This window comes from Eleutherodactylus coqui, chromosome 6 (genome assembly GCF_035609145.1).
Source record: "Eleutherodactylus coqui strain aEleCoq1 chromosome 6, aEleCoq1.hap1, whole genome shotgun sequence".
NCBI classification, from domain to species: domain Eukaryota; kingdom Metazoa; phylum Chordata; class Amphibia; order Anura; family Eleutherodactylidae; genus Eleutherodactylus; species Eleutherodactylus coqui.
In genome coordinates this window covers 150,581,350-150,597,984 of record NC_089842.1, presented here as the reverse complement: position 1 = coordinate 150,597,984, position 16,635 = coordinate 150,581,350, and positions in this window count along the sequence as shown.

Here is a 16,635-nt window from a genome sequence, read left to right as displayed (position 1 = left end):
AATACTGCCTCATATGTACAAGAATATAACTGCTATAATACTGCATCCTATGTACAAGAATATAACTACTATAATACTTCCCCTATGTACAAGGATATAACTACTCTAATACTGCTCCCTATGTATAAGAATATAAATACTACAATACTGTCCTAGCTACTATAATACTGCCTCCTATGTACAAGGATATAACTACTATAATACTGCCCCCTATGTACGAGAATATAACTACTTTAACACTACCTCCTATGTCAATATATATATATACACACACTATAATACTGCTCCCCTATGTACAAGAATATGTGAAATATCTGAACAGGGAGGATAATGTTTATGTCTCTATACTTGATATATGCTTATGATTTCCCAGTATTCCTACTATGACAAATTAATAATATGAAGTGTTGGTAAGATTTCCAAGTAGTAAGGTATTTGGTAATCAGTCTGTATTTCTGGTTAATATCCCAATGACCCTTCACCTTTTACAAACTTACAACAGCTTCATGTCAGCCAACTCTGAGTTACAGGTTAATCACACAAAGCGTCATGTCTGTAAAACATTAGGCAGGGTAGGTGATGTTGTGAGTGGCAATTAACATCTCCAATAGGACTCTCAAGAACAGTCATCTCATGCATCTTATTATCCAATTAGTCCTAATGGAAGTGTCTGCAGACATCTGGTTTGCTTGTATTGTATAATCATTCTATCTTTGATGTTGTAAAACATAAGCTCCATGTGTATTGGCTTTGTGCAGAGCATTTGCTGGGCTTGAGTCTACATACAACAGCCAAACTAGGGAAGCAGAGGATGGATCTCCACTGTGACCCTATCTGACAGATAGGCTCACCGCCGAGAATCGCGGCAATTCGCAGCATGCTGTGATTTGCCGGCCGCGAGCAGAGTATCGCTATGATTCTCCGTTCGTGGACAGGGGGGCTGTGTTTTCGTCCCCTGCGGCCGGATTATCGCCGTGAGTAACGCAATGCAAAAACGCCCATGGACAGGCGGACTAAAGTCCCCTGCACACAGGCGGTAATTCCGCGGCGGTACTTCCTGCAGAATTTCCGCCTGTGCCCATTTGCATAGGGTTGCATTAGATAATGCAATCCTATGCACACAGCCGCAATTTGATTCTATTTCTATGTGGAGAAATGTATCGCAGAGTTCCACACAGAAATGTCACTGGTGACGCACCGGCTGGGCGGCATCACAGAGCAGAGGAGACGCCGGGAGTGGGTGAGCTGCAGGGCTGTGCAGGAGCACGGGTCTGCATCCCCCTGCGAGAATTCTCTCAGCGGGATCCGACCCAGCCGTCTGCAGGCAGACAATGGCCTTGTTCACACGAGCGTGGTTTTAGCGCATTATAGGCGCGTGAAAAGGTTGTGTCAATTGGAACCCATGGTTTCCTATAGAAACGTGCACATGAAGGAATCTTAGACACGCAAAAAGCTCGCACCTAACAAAGATAGGAGATGCGACTGCAATGCCCGCATCTAAGGTCCATGCTGTGGGAAAAGATAGAACCTGCCCTATCTTTGGTGCGTGCTGCGCAGGAGTTTCCATAGACTCCTATGGGAGCTGGATAACACGCACTACTCAGCTTCCGATCTTGTGGACAGGCAATTTCACTGCTAATTAACATGGAGACTTAATAGCTGGAAATCGCCCCTTCACGCTATTTTTAGTGCAGTATAGCCACGATCTTTTTATGCGTGTATAATGGGCTAAAACCACTTTTGTGTGAACGAGGCCTAAAGCACAGGGGAAAGGAATAGAAGAGCATCCTAAGGGCTCCTTCACACGCCCATTGGCAGTTTTACGTGCGCTCGCCGACACCGTAAAAACATGTAAATGGGCGCACAAATCTAACGTCAAGCCCACAATGCCGTTTGACGGGGGGAGACAGTTTAGCTCTACTAAGCTATCTCACCCTTCCCTCCCTGGCTCTCTGCAAGGGAGGAGGCAAGACGGGGCGGAAGCTAGTGTGCTAAGCTCCCAACCCCTTTCCGACCCTTGTCGGCAGCCAGCAACTGGAGGGGATGGGGTGGACCTTAGCTACGCCCCCCCCCCCCCCCGTCTCACCCCTCCCATTGCAAACAGCCGGTAAGGGGCGGAGAGGAGGAAAGAAGGGGGAGGGAGTTTAGCAGTCATGCTGCTAAACTCCCTCCCACCTCCTCTCTCCGGCAGCGGCCATATTCCGACCGGGAAAGATAGTTCCAGGACTATCTTTCCTGCTTGGCGTAAAAGCGCCCGGCGCTATATTGATCTGCCGGTCGCTTTTACGCTGCGGGAATATACCCGTGTGATCTGATGCATTGGAATTCAACGCATCAGATGGTAGCGTGAAAACAGCGGCTGATATACGCTCATGTGAATAAGCCCTAACACACTGATGAGACAGAGGGTATATAAAGTTAGTTTCCAAATAAAGTATATTTTGTGAACAGATTGAACGAGATCACGTGATTAATTACATTTTGGCAAACAATGGAACCTAGGAATGCACGCCTATAATGCGCTAAAAGCACGTTTGAACAAGGCCTTATAGAAACAGCATAGTTTCATATATTATGCTGTTTGTCTAACCCCCAATTGACTAAAATTCGGTGTAGTGAGGCCCCCCTTGGTTGTTTCCATAATCCTGGCAACCTTGTTAGCCAGGCTGAAGGATGTGGGGGCCAAAATTAGACATAGGTGCGGGTCGCAGAGATAGAATCCACACCTATTAGATTTACCACTAATATAAAGTAGAAACACAAAAAATCACTTGGATAAGTAAAACCATTCCAAAATTACTACCAAATAAAGTGACACATGTCAAAATTGAAAAATTCAGTAGTCAACAAGGCCAAAACTGGCTACAATTCTAAAGGGTTAATCACTAATCCACTGGGACCTTCATCATTCTGTAAAACAAGAGTGCCGGCCCCTCAGCCATAAAAACCATCAGCAGGAAGGTCCCCTCTGCTCAGCTCCCGAAAGGCTGGATTCACACGAGTGTTTTATCATGGCGATTTTGCCGCGATAAATTGCTGGCTGGAAATCGCGACCATCTGAAGCATTGAATTTCAATGCATTTCTTCAGATGGGCAATTTCGCATTGCTAAAGTCCTTCCCCCTCCCCTTGCCGGCAGCTTCTATAGGCAGGGGAGGGAGGGCAGGGACTAGCTCTGCTAAGCTCCCACCCCATCCCGTCTCCACCCCTTACCAGCAAGGGGCACAGAGGGGGAGAAACTTCAGCAGAGCTGAACTCTCTCTCCCCGGCCAACAGTATTCTGGCCCACGGCGTATATACACTACAGCCCCGCTTGTCTAAATGGTTGTGAAAACAGGAGATGCAGCTGCGATTAGGTTGCGCCTGCCTCTCGTTCATGCAATTTTCGGCCATGATTTTGGTGGCCGAAAAACGTTTGAAGGAGCCCTTATTTCCACAAACTTTTAACCCCTCTTCCCGCTCCATGACGTACCGGTACGTCATGGAGCGGCGGGGTATGTATGAAGAGAGGTTGCGTGGCAACCTCTCTTCATACAGTGTGGGCGTCAGCTGTTTATAATAGCTGACACCCGCAGGTAATAGCCGCGATCAGCTGCGCGGCCATTAACCACTTAAATGCCGCTGTCAATTCTGACAGCGGCATTTAAATCCCCCGAAGGTCCCGCACGGCCACCCCGCGGTGAGATCAAGGGAGCCGTGCAGGTGTCATGGCAGCCGGGGGCCTAATGAAAGGCCCCAGGGCTGCCTTACCAGACTTCCTATCAAGCCATCCCCGTGGGGTGGCGTGATAGACTGCCTGTCAAAAAGCAGTATGACGTAATGCTATAGCAGGATTGGGCAGGATCGATCAAAGCATCGCATGTTAATGTCCCTCAGGGGGACTTCAAAGTAATGTAAAAAAAAATCAATAAAGTTTTTTTAATTGAAAAAAAAAAAGTTGCAAAAGTTTAAATCACCCCCCTTTTGCCATATCTATTATTAAAAAATCTAAATCATACAATAAAAATATGTATTTGGTATCGCCGCATCCGTAAATGTCCGAATTATCAAAGTAGCGCATTATTTTTCCTGCACGGTGAACGTTGTCCGAAAAATAAAATAAAGAACGCCAGAATTGCACTTTTTTAGTTACCCTGTCTCCCAGAAAAAACGCAATAAAAAGCGATCAAAACATCCCAAAGAACAGAACATTCTGCAAAATATGAGCCCTTGCTAAACTACGTCGACGGAAAAATAAAAAAGTTATTGCGCGCACAAAATGACCGCAGAAAATAATTGAAAACAATTAAATGTCTTTGAAAAAAAAAGGGGAGTACAGTAAAAAAAAAAACTATACAAGTTTGGTATCGTAGTAATCGCACTGACCCATAGAATAAAGTTATCATGTCGTTTTTGTTGCAGTTTGTGCGCCATAAAAACAAGACGCACTAAAATTGGTGAAATGTGGTTTTTTTTTTTTTTCATTTTACTCCACTTAGAATTTTTTTTAAAGTTTTTCAGTACTTTATATGGTACTTTAAATAGCACCATTGAAAAATAAAACTCGGCCCGCAAAAAACAAGCCCTCATACAGCAACGTAGATAGATAAATGAAGGAGTTACGATTTTTTTGAAAGGGGGAGGAAAAAACAAAAATGGAAAAAGAAAAAGGGTCCACATCATTAAGGGATTAATGGAGCAGCAGGGCACATGCTCAAAAACTGCTCCATTTACATTCAGGACGCTGATTCACAAGTCTGAGGGGGACATTAATTCTTTATTCTAGTAATCGATGGGGGTTCAAGCACTTGGACCCCCTCTGGTATAACATTAATTACCTATCCAAAAAGTTATAGCCTTTAGCCTGGGTTCACACAGGGCGGATTTGCCGCGGCCGCTAATCTCGGGATTAGCCAGCTATGTGGACGAGATTTCTCAGAAATCTCGTTCACACGGGACCGCCAATCCGCTGCGGTAAGTCCGACTGAAACCGCGGCTGCGGCCGCCGCAGCCGCGGTTTCAGAAGATGCAGCATGTCTATTTCCTTTTTTTTTTTGTTTATTTTCGTCACGGCCGCGCGCTCCTCTATGGAGCGCCGGCCGCAACGGAAAAGCGAGCGTCCGGGTCGCTTTAAAGCCACCGCGGCTTAAACCGCGGCGGTTCTCCCGGCGGAAATCTCGCGGTTTTTGCTGCGGCCAAACCGCGAGATTTCCGACGGGAATACGCCTAGTGTGAACCCAGCCTTAATGTGAATGCACCACACCATATTTAGTGGAAGAACAACTGGATAAAGGTTGTAGGATCTGTTTTGCAACATGAAGTTGGTGTTTGCTGTAAGGTCCCTTTAATAATTAATACTGTACTTCGTGTACAAGGTTACAATCATCGACTTCATCACTCCATTGAATACTCAACGTGGTTTTTTTGCTTATGTGATATTTACCTTGTTCATTCCTCTTCGTGCACTTCGGCTGCATCAAAAGTTCAATGTATACAGTAAAATTAACGGGTCAACGAAATATTCATTATTCATTAATGCAAAACAAATAAAGATTTCCTAATAAACTTATGGGACCAATCACGCCTCCATCCTTGTTGTTGGGGTGGTCAAGTGGCCCCTAGTAAACCATATCGCTGTCCTTTAGGCCGCTTTCACTTGAGCGAGGAATTGCATGATTTTATCGCAATGCGACAGCGCTAGAAATCACATGTATGTGCTTTCCAATGGCCTTCTTCACATTAGTGATGTTTTGTAGGCTGCTACATTGCGAGAAAACAAAATCGCAGCATGCTGAATATTGCCGCAATTTGCGATGTTTTGTAGCCCATGTTTCTCTATGGATCCTTCCTTTGTGTTGCATTGCACGAAATTGCGGTTTTCGTGTCGTGCGATGCAACTTTAACAGTAGAAAGTCCTACTCTTTCCCCTAGCTGCATTAAAAAAAAACCAACACATTGCCTAACAGTGCTGTCTGATTCACCGCACTTCTCCTCCTGAAGTTCCACCACACTTGTTGCAGTCTTCAGGCTTCGCTTACTGGTTAGGGGGTTCATAAATCCGGCCTCCAGGAAGCACTGGCTCTGATTGGTTCTTGAGTGCTGCACTCGATGAACCAATCACAGCCATTCAATGCGATGGCTTTGATTGGTTCATAGAGTGTCTGTGTCAGGGCTCAAACTTATGACCTCTTGCATGCTAGTCAAAAGCTCTCTTTGCTAGGCTAAGCCAGCACTTGGACATGTTCCTGATTGCACTTCCTATAAAAGCATGGCTTTGCCACTCCCTCAATGCGTGATTATTGTGTTCCACCACTGTGATCAAGTTTCCGTTCCTCCTGCTCCTCTACTGCATATTGATACCTCCTGCTGCTGACCTTCGGCTTCCATTGACTACGCTTCCATCTCATCCATTTGTATTGCACACCATGACTTCCTGATAAAGACTCCTGGCTATTCTGACTACTCTCCAGGGACCGGCTCGGCTACTACACCTGCGGCTCCAATCCATCATCAGTAAGATGCAACAAGATAATCACACCCCTTAAAATGGAGCCTGTAGTAGCTACACATTGAGGAAACTGGTCACAGAGCTCCAAGAGTTCTTTGCCTCCTATCAGGAAAGGATTGCTGCTATGCAACGTGAGATCGAGGCATTACAGAGGCAACTCATGGAGATGCGCAATTCAGGGTCAGACATCCGCATGCCATTGCTACCAAAATTTGCTGGAGATCGTCGCCAATACTGAGGCTCCCTAAATCAATGCCAGATATATTTCCAGGTGCAACCCACCTTGTTTACTAGTGACTGAAATAAGGTGTTTTTCATCATTAACCTCCTCACTAATGAGGCTTTGCATGGGCCTCGCCGTACATAGAGACTAATAGTAATATACTTGACAGCCTTGATGCCTTCACAACCGCTATGGGTCAAATTTTTGATGATCCGAACCTGGAAGACTTCATTCAACTATGCATCCGGATTGACCAATGACTTTCTGAACGGCAAAAAGAGACTGTGGGGTTGGGGCACTAACACCCCTTATTCCTTTAGCCAATCCACATAGAGTCCTCCGCCGCGGACTGAAGCCGCACCAGAATGAATGCAGGTCAATGTCATCCGCAAACCTTTTTCCACCGCTGAAAAGGAAAGACACTGTGTTGATAATCCGTGTCTTTATTGTGGAAACTTGGGACATTATGCTTCAAACTGTTCCAAAGGACTTCTGCCCTAGCCAACGTCAAGGCCACAACCAATCTAACCATCACGGAACAGGGGGATGTCACCAAACACACCTTTGCACTGGTAATTCAAGATGGTGTGAAGACCCTTCCCCCGCTCCACCATTTTGTTCCCCCAATAGAACTCTTCATGGGAGATCAGATGACATAGTGTTTAGCGATGCTGAACAGGAGGAAACTTTATGGATTTAAAATTTGCTCTTGACAAAGGCATTGCTTGCAACCAAACTTAAACCCATACCAATTGAAATGGAAAGAGTGGATGGGTCACCTTTGTCCTCAGTACCTCTCACACAGGAGACAGTTGAACTGAAGCTCTGCATAAAATCAGACCAACAAGAAATGATCAGCTTCCAGCTCATCTTGTCCCTTAAATTTCCGGTGATTCTCGGGATCCCTTGGTTCTCTGCCTACAATCTCTCTATCAACCGGGAATCAAGGACAATTGCTTTCCCTTCAGAATTTTGTAAAGAGAATTGCCAGGTAGCACCATCCATCCCTGAACCAGTGCAAGACCCCGCAGATGATCAACAGGACTTTGGGAAGTTACCAGTTCATTATCAGATGTTCAAAGATGTCTGCAGCAAGAAGAAAGCTGACCAGCTGCCACCTTATCAGCCATATGACTGTCCTATTGAGCTGCTCCCTGGATCTTCTATTCCATTTGGACGTATATTCAACCTCGCAGAACCAGAGTTAAGGTTCTTTTTGGAAACATTTGAATGAGAATCTAAAGAAGGGCTTCATCTGACCATCTTGCTCCCCGGCAGGAGCACCCATTTTCTTCATTAAAAAGGACTCTACTCTTCGGCCGTGCATTGACTACCAGGAGCTAAACAAGATTACTGTTAAGAATCCTCTCCCATTAATTCCAGAACTGCTGGAGAGGCTTTGGGCAGTCAAGGTCTTTACCAAACTAGACCTCAGAGGAGCATATAACCTGGTACGGATCCGCCTTGGAGATGAATGGAAGACTGCTTTTAGAACTAGATATGGACACTTTAAATCGCTAGTGATGCCATTCGGTTTTTGCAATGCTCACACTACCTCCCAGCACTTCATCAATGACGTATTTCAAGACCTGTTGGACCAATTCGTAGTGGCATATCTCAACGGCATCCTCATTTTTTCTGATAACTTGGAGAAACATTGCAAGCACGTTTGGGTGATCCTGGAGTGACTTCAAAGGAGGCATCTCTACATCAAGTAAGATAAATATGAGTTTCAACAGACCCAAATAAAATTTCTGGGATACATTATCTCCCCAGAGGGCTTAAGTATGGATACCAGCAAAATTAAAGCCGTCCTGGATTGGCACATTCCAAAAAATTTGAAGGAAGTACAGCGACTGGTGGATTTCACGTATTTCTATAGAAATTTTATTAAGGACTTCTCAAAAGTCATCTCTCCCATCACCTGCCTCACAAAGAAGGCGCACACGTTTTCCTGGTCCCCAGAGGCACAAAACGCTTTTGAGAAACTAAAGACTTTATTTACTTCAACACAAATTATGATCCACCCAAACCCAGAGTTGTCTTTTGTCATGGAGGTGGATGCCTCCGACTTTGCGGTGGAAGCTATTCTGTCACAGTGAATGGGAGATAAGATGCAACTATACCCTTGCGCATTTCTATCCTACACGTTGTCACCCGCAGAGAAAAACTACAATGTTGGAAACAAGGAGCTTCTGGCCATCAAAGTGGCTTTCACTGAGTGGTGACACCTCCTAGAAAGTGCTCATCATCCAGTAACTGTTCTTACTGACCATAAAAACTTTCCGCACTACCAAGAGGTTATTTGCGAGACAAGCACGATGGGCCTTGTTCTTCTCCAGGTTTAATTTCATTGTGTCCTATCACCCTGGTTCCCGAAATGGCAAGGCAGATGCATTGTCCAGGATATGTGAAGAATCTGAAGAGAGGGCAATTATAGACGACACAATTCTGTCCCCCCCAAATTTTTTGGGCATCTTACACTCTGAAGTCCTCCGAACAAAGCTTAAGGGAGGATACAAAAAGACCTGTTCTTGGTTCATTCTTCTAAGGATGTGAAGCTTTCCTTTACAGAAGGGCTTTGGAGGTGAGAACACCAACTGTAACTTCCCGAGGCTAGTTGACTCAAAGTCCTTAAATTAGCCCACAATTCCAAGCTGCCCAGTCACCTAGGGGTCACAAAGACTTCAGAACTTCTACTTTGTTTCTTCTGGTGGCCAACTGCAGGAGGGATGTGAAGAAGTATGTCATCTCTTGCGAGGTATGTGCTTGGAACAAGACGCCACGAGCCTGCCCTCTAGGGTTGCTACAGCCCCTTCCAGTCCCATCCAGACCCTGGGGATCTATATCCATGAATTTTATAGTGGATTTGCCCCCCTCAAAAGGGATGACTTCTGTCCTTGTGGTTGTGGATCAACTTACGAAGATGGCCCACTTCATCCCCATAGAGAAGATTGCCACCGTCGAGCACACCGCGGAGTCGATGATCTGGGAAGTTTTCAGATTACACAGAATTCCGGATGATGTGATCTCTGACAGAGTGGTCCAGGTCATCTCAAAGTTCTGGAGACATTTCTGCACAGCTCTGGGCATTACCGTAAATCTCTCCTCTGCCTTTCACCCGCAGTCTAACGGCCAGACAGAAAGATCAAATCAGACTCTGGAGTAATATCTCTACTGCTTTATCTCCCATCTACAGGATGACTGGGTAGATTTTTTGTCAACAGCAGAGTTCACCTACAACAATGCTCAACACAGTTGAACTGCCTAGAGCTTGTTCTTTTCCAACTACAGTACACATCCCATCTTTATTCCTGGCCTCCCTATTAACACTCCGGTCCCAATGGTTAAGCATAGACTGACTTAGCAGAAACGCAGAAGCAGCTAAAAGAAAGCTTACAGGAAGCCCAGAATACCTATAAGAAGACATCCGACCGTCATCACCAAGCAGCTCCTACCTTCCAGGTTGGAAAAAAGGTGTGGTTAGCCTCCAAAAACCTTAAGGTGTACGTACCCCCTCCCAAGATTGGGCAAAGATTTTTAGGACCTTTCCCGATTGCAGCAAGGGTCAGCCAAGTGGCATTCCGACTGAAGTTTTTGGGCAGCCTGAGGATTCACCCTGTCTTTCACGTTTCCCTACTAAAACCATTTCATGAGAATACTTTTGTGTGAGAAGACATCAACCGCCTCACCCTCCTGTAAAAGTTCAGGGCCAGGACGAGTTTGTGGTGGAGAAGATTCTAGACTCCAGACTGCAGAGAGGTAAAATACAGTATCTTGTGAAGTGGCAAATGTATGGGCCAGAGGAGAACTCCTGGGAGCCAGAGAAAAATGTGCATATTTCGAGGCTAACAAAAGAGTTTCACAGGAGATACCCAGGAAAGCTTGCGCCTGGGATGTTCGGAGGCCATTCTCAAAGAGGAGGGCTACTGTCAGGGCTCGAACCCACAACCTCTTCCATGCTAGTCAAGAGCTCTCTGCTAGGCTAAGCCAACACTTGGACAGTTCCCTTATTGAAACCTAGCCTTGTTGCGTACTTCTCAAGTTACCTAGCTCCTGACTCCTAGTCCTAACCCCTCTCCTGTTCCTGATTGCACTTCCTATAAAAGCCTGGCTTTGCCACTCCCTCAATGCATGATAATTGTGTTCCACCACTGTGATCAAGCCCCTGTTCCTCCTGCCTCTCTACTGCATATCGATACCTCCTGCTGCTGACCTTTGGCTTCCATTGACTACACCGACGTCTCATTCATTTGTACCACATACCGTGACTTTCTGATAACAACTCTGGGCTATTCTGACTACTCTCCAGCGACTGGATTGGGGCCATTTGGCTACTACACCTACGGCTCCAATCCAGCATCGGTAAGACGTGACTGTCTGTCAGGTAATGTATTGTTTTTCTTTTAAATGTAGCTAGGGCTTATTTTATGAGTAAAGCAAGAAAATGCAGTGATATCACACATAAATCGTGGGAACACAGCTGCGATGTTGATCATAGCTGTGTCCAAATGTAGCAGAGCCATGCAGGCAACAATGACATTAAATATAAATAGCAGATTTGACATTAGTACCGTACCTCATTACTCAAATCTGCTTTACCATGAACAGGGCATGACACTGTATATAAACCTCACACATACTTGAATACTACTCCCCATGCTACATAAGGATGGCGCTGAAAACACTAATATTTCCCAACACTGAGTATCTAAACTGATTACCCATATCAACAAGATCAGAAGCCAAGTACCTTATCTCCTGGCACCAACTCTGCAGCAGGTTTTCCCATGTTATTTGTATTTGTCTATAAATTACGTGGAAGGTGTGGTACGAGATAGCAGCACTTACAAACCTTACTGCTCCCTGGTGGGGAATCATTGCAGCCGTTTCAATTACACTCAAAAATCTCTGCAAATGTATGTTGATGCGTACATATTTACACTTGTCCTGACTAAAGCCCCATTTACATGGGATAAATGTCAGGCAAACGGTGCCTGTCACTTGTCCCTGCAGGTACTCGCTCCTGTGCTGCCAGGGCAGCTAGAGGAGATTTCACTTCTCTCACTCCCGGCTTCTCTTCATTCACTTAACAAAGCAGCTGTTCTGAATGCTGCTATTTACACTGATTGTTCAGCGTTCAGGATTATCGTTCATCGTTTAGGCTGCATAAAAATGATGAATGATGAGTGTAAATAGCAGCCATTCAGTCCTGAATGGCCGCTATGTTAAGTGAATGGAGGGGGGAGAGCGAGGAGTGAAATCTCCTCCAGCCTCCCCGCTGTGAGCCAACGATACTCACACCTGTGCAACAGCATGGGAGCGAGGACACACAGGGATGAGTGTTAGGCATCTTTTGCCCGACATTCATCCCTTGTAAATGGGCCTTAAAGTTTGTGCTTCTCATAAGCTCTGTTATGGTTTCTATAGTTATGTATTTTGGATGGTATAAGGGTGACCTCTACTGGCTGTCATACATTACTGCAGTTTGTAGGTTTTTCTGTGGGGTACAACTTCCCATTGGCTGCAGAGGTCAGGTGGGAGATCTGGAGGACTTGAGATCATGGAGAGCTACAAGCTGGAGAGCAATTCAAGCAGTACTGAGCTTTAAAAGAGACTGCATTGCTCAAAGAGAGAGCTGCAAAAGGAGTGAGGATAATATAATGACAATTCCCAAAAAGCCACAAGAAGAAGAATAATAGAAATTCAAATGTTCCATTACCAGGTTGGTGGTGAAATCCAATATGACAGATATACAGAAACAGTATCTGAGGTAAGGTTTTGCAGCCACTACACAACAGATATAGACTATGCCAAGAAGAAACCAGAAATTAATGAAGCAGGCGCTACAATACTCCACTAAATAAAGCATATCTAAGGAACACTTACATTTTTTGGGGGGAAAGGAGATTTCATCAACCCTTCTCCCCATATCTGCTGGAGACCACTTTGAAAATCTTCCAATGTTCTAATAATGCAGTATAAGAATACTTTATTCATATCAAAATAGTGCTAAGTGTTATGGAGGCGCTTTCAGACCTCCTTCGGGAGCATTTACAGTACAAAAAGACAAAAAAAATCTCCAGTCGTATATACATACACATACACGATACCCACATGCCTGAATGTGGCCATGCTCCCAACATGTGGCGCAGGAACACTCCGCCCACCACTAAGTAGAGCCAGGATTTAAACTATGGACCATATCCTGTACGGTCACAAACCATGGAAGGCTGTGAAGCTCTTGGAGGAGCGAAAAGATGGGAGAAAATGAACTCTAAAAGAAGAATTAATGCAAGTTACAGCTCAAATCAGTCAGCCTCTGTCTGAGAGGCCAAGATGCAAACAGCCCCAGTATTAATGCTGGGTAGCACCTATTTTGAGAAGTTGGCCTGCGACCCTGCCTTGAAGTGCAAGACAACGCCATGATTTGGCAAGAGCTGCAATGTTGCAGTGTGTAGAAAGGGGACATTTCGCTAGAAAATTTTGGAGTGAGGTGCCTCGATACCAAGAAGAGCCTCATGCAGTCATAGGGCGTATTGTAGGGGAAGTGTAGAGAGAACCCACTAAGCAATGCTCGAAACATCTAGTTGCTCGGTGCCCGATGCTGTGGGCTAAATTAGAAGAAAAGCGAGTCAATTGCCTTTTGAATACTGGTTAGCAAGTAACAATGATGTCTCAATCTTTCTTCAATCAATATTTCCAGGCTTTAATTAAGCCCGAAAGAGAAAGCATAATTAAATTGACTGCCGCTAATCATCTGCCCGCTCCTGTAACAGGAGTAGCTTGGATTAGAATATGAATGTGTGGGCACGACATTGGCAAGAAAGGCATAATCATCACCCTTCCAAGAAGATGTTCCCGTAACACTGGGTATGAATATTCTACGGGAATTAGACCAGTTATTGGAAGCAAACAACTGACAATCAGCTAACACAGAAAGCCTTTCAGCAACCTATCCGAGCATATGGTTTACAAAAGTTGTACTGAGTCTTAACCTCTTAGTGACGAAGCCTGTTTGCACCTTAGTGACGGAGCCAAATTTTGGAAATCTAACGTGTCACTTAACATAGCATAACTCCGTAAAGGTTTTGCATATCCAAGGGATTTTGACATTGTTTTTTTTTGCCACATGTTGTACTTCATTTAGATAGCAAAAATAGACTGATAGAACTTGTGTATATTTATCAAAAGTGCCAATATTGGGAAAATTTTGAAAAAAATATCATATTTTCACATTTTCAACTGTAATCTCTCAAATATGTGCAAACATACTGTACAAATTTTTGCCACGATATATTTTTCCATCTGTTTACTTTATTCTGAATGCACATTTGAAAAACTTTCGAGTTTTTTTTAACCATTTAGGAGACGTACAAATTTAACATTACTTTTCAACATTTTGAGGAACACTTTGTTTTCCTACACCAGGGCAAGTTTGCAAAGGCTCATAGGTGTCAGAATGATAGATACCTCCACTAATGACCCAATTTTAAAAACAACACCCCTTAATGTATTCACTGAGGGGGGTCAGGAGTATTTTGAACCCACAGTTTTTTTTCAGGAATTATTGCAATTTAGAGGAGAAGAAATAAAATGTCATATTTTTGGAAATATGTCATTTTAAAGACATTTTTTTTTCTATAGTGCACATGAAAATGAGGATTGACACCCCAAAACGAATACCCCTGTTTATCCTTTGCTCAGAAATATACCCATTGTGGCCCTAATCTTATATCTGGATGCACAACGGGGCCCAAAATAAAAGGAGTAGTCAGTGTCTTTCACAACAGAGATTCTGTTTGAAGGCCTTTTAGGCCCCATAGCACACTTGTAGAGCTCTTGAGCGGCCAAAACCATAGAAAACCCACACAAATGACCCCATTTTGAAAACCAGACCCCTTAAAGAATTTATCTAGGGGTGTGCTGCCCATTTTGACCCCACAATTTTTAAATAAATGTAAGCAAAGCAAAAGGAAAAAATTGTGATTTTCGTTTTTTTGGCAATTCTGCCATTTTAAACACAGCTTTTTTTTGTACAGCACACATATGACTTGCACCCCAAAATGGATACCCCTGTTTGTCCTGTTTTTAGAAATATACCCATTGTGGCCCTAATCTTATGTCTGGATGCACAACGGGGCCCAAAATGAAAGGCATAATCGGTGGCTTTCAGAATATAAATTTTGCTTGAAGGCCTTTTATGCCCCATTCTTGAGCAGCCAAAACCATAGAGAACCCCCACAAATGACCCCATTTTGAAAAATAGATCCCTTAATGAATTTATCTAGGGGTGTACTGACCATTTTGACCCCACAGGTTTTGAATGAATTTAACCCTTTCCAATCCCCTGTCTGACGTCTAAAGACATTATAATTTAAGGCTGTACAGCTCTGATGTTTGAAGACGTCCATCGAGGTTCTCTTACTGTATATTGCCAGCCACTCTGCTGTCAGAGTCTATCCAATGTGTCACCTCATGCAGTACTGGCTTTAGCCAGCATATAGCGCCGTTGTATAACAGCAGAAAAAGAGTAAGCCCCCTAGGAAAACCTGGATACAAATTGGATTGGAAAGGGTTAAAGGGGTTGTCCCGCGCCGAAACGGGTTTTTTTTTCAACCCCCCCCCCCCCCCCCGTTCGGCGCGAGACAACCCCGATGCAGGGGTTAAAAAAGAACACCGGACAGCGCTTACCTGAATCCCCGCGCTCCGGTGACTTCTTACTTACCTGCTGAAGATGGCCGCCGGCATCTTCTCCCTCGGTGGACCGCAGGGCTTCTGTGCGGTCCATTGCCGATTCCAGCCTCCTGATTGGCTGGAATCGGCACGTGACGGGGCGGAGCTACACGGAGCCCCATTGAGAAACGAAGAAGACCCGGACTGCGCAAGCGCGTCTAATTTGGCCATTAGACAGCGAAAATTAGACGGCAACCATGGAGACGAGGACGCCAGCAACGGAATAGGTAAGTGAATAACTTTTGATAACTTCTGTATGGCTCATAATTAATGCACAATGTACATTACAAAGTGCATTAATATGGCCATACAGAAGTGTATAGACCCACTTGCTTTCGCGGGACAACCCCTTTAAGCAATGCAGAAGGAAAAGATTATGAGTTTCATTTTTTTGGCAACTGTGTCATTTTAAACACAGCTTTTTTGTACAGTACACATATGAAGGAAGACTTGCACCCCAAAACGGATACCCCTGTTTCTCCTGTGTTCAGTGACATACCCATTGTGGCCCTAATCTTATATCTGGATGCATAATGGGGCCCAAAATGAAAGGAGTAGTCAGTGGCTTTCAGAACAGACATTTTGCATGAAGGTGATTTAGGCCCCATTACCCACTTGTAAAACTCTTGAGCAGCTAAAACGACAGAGAACCCCAACAAATTATCCCATTTTCAAAACTAGACCCCTTAACGAATTCATCTATTTTTACCCTACAATTTTTGAATAAATCTAAGCAAAGCAGTAGGAAAAAACGATTTTCATTTTTTTGGTAATTGTGTCAATTTAAAAACAGTTTTTTTTGTACAGTGTACATAGGAATGAAGACTTTCACCCCAAAATGGATCGCCCTGTTTGTCCCGTGTTCAGAGACATACCCATTGTGGCCCTAATCTACTTACAGGACACATGGCTAGGCCTATAATGGAGGGAACACCTGTTGGATTTCAGGGTACAACTGAATAAATTCCAGGCCCCATTGCTCACTTATAGAGCCATTGCCCACTTGTGCAGAAAAAAAGTGCCTAAAAATAATCGCCCCCCCCCCCTCCTCCTCCCCGCACCCCCCTTTTGGCGTTCCCTAAATCTTAGATAAAAGTAATAATGTTAACTGTGTGGTATTTCCAAAGACATGTAATTACGGAGGCTGGTTGGGATGGGTACATGGGGCAATAAAATCGGGTATTCCCCCT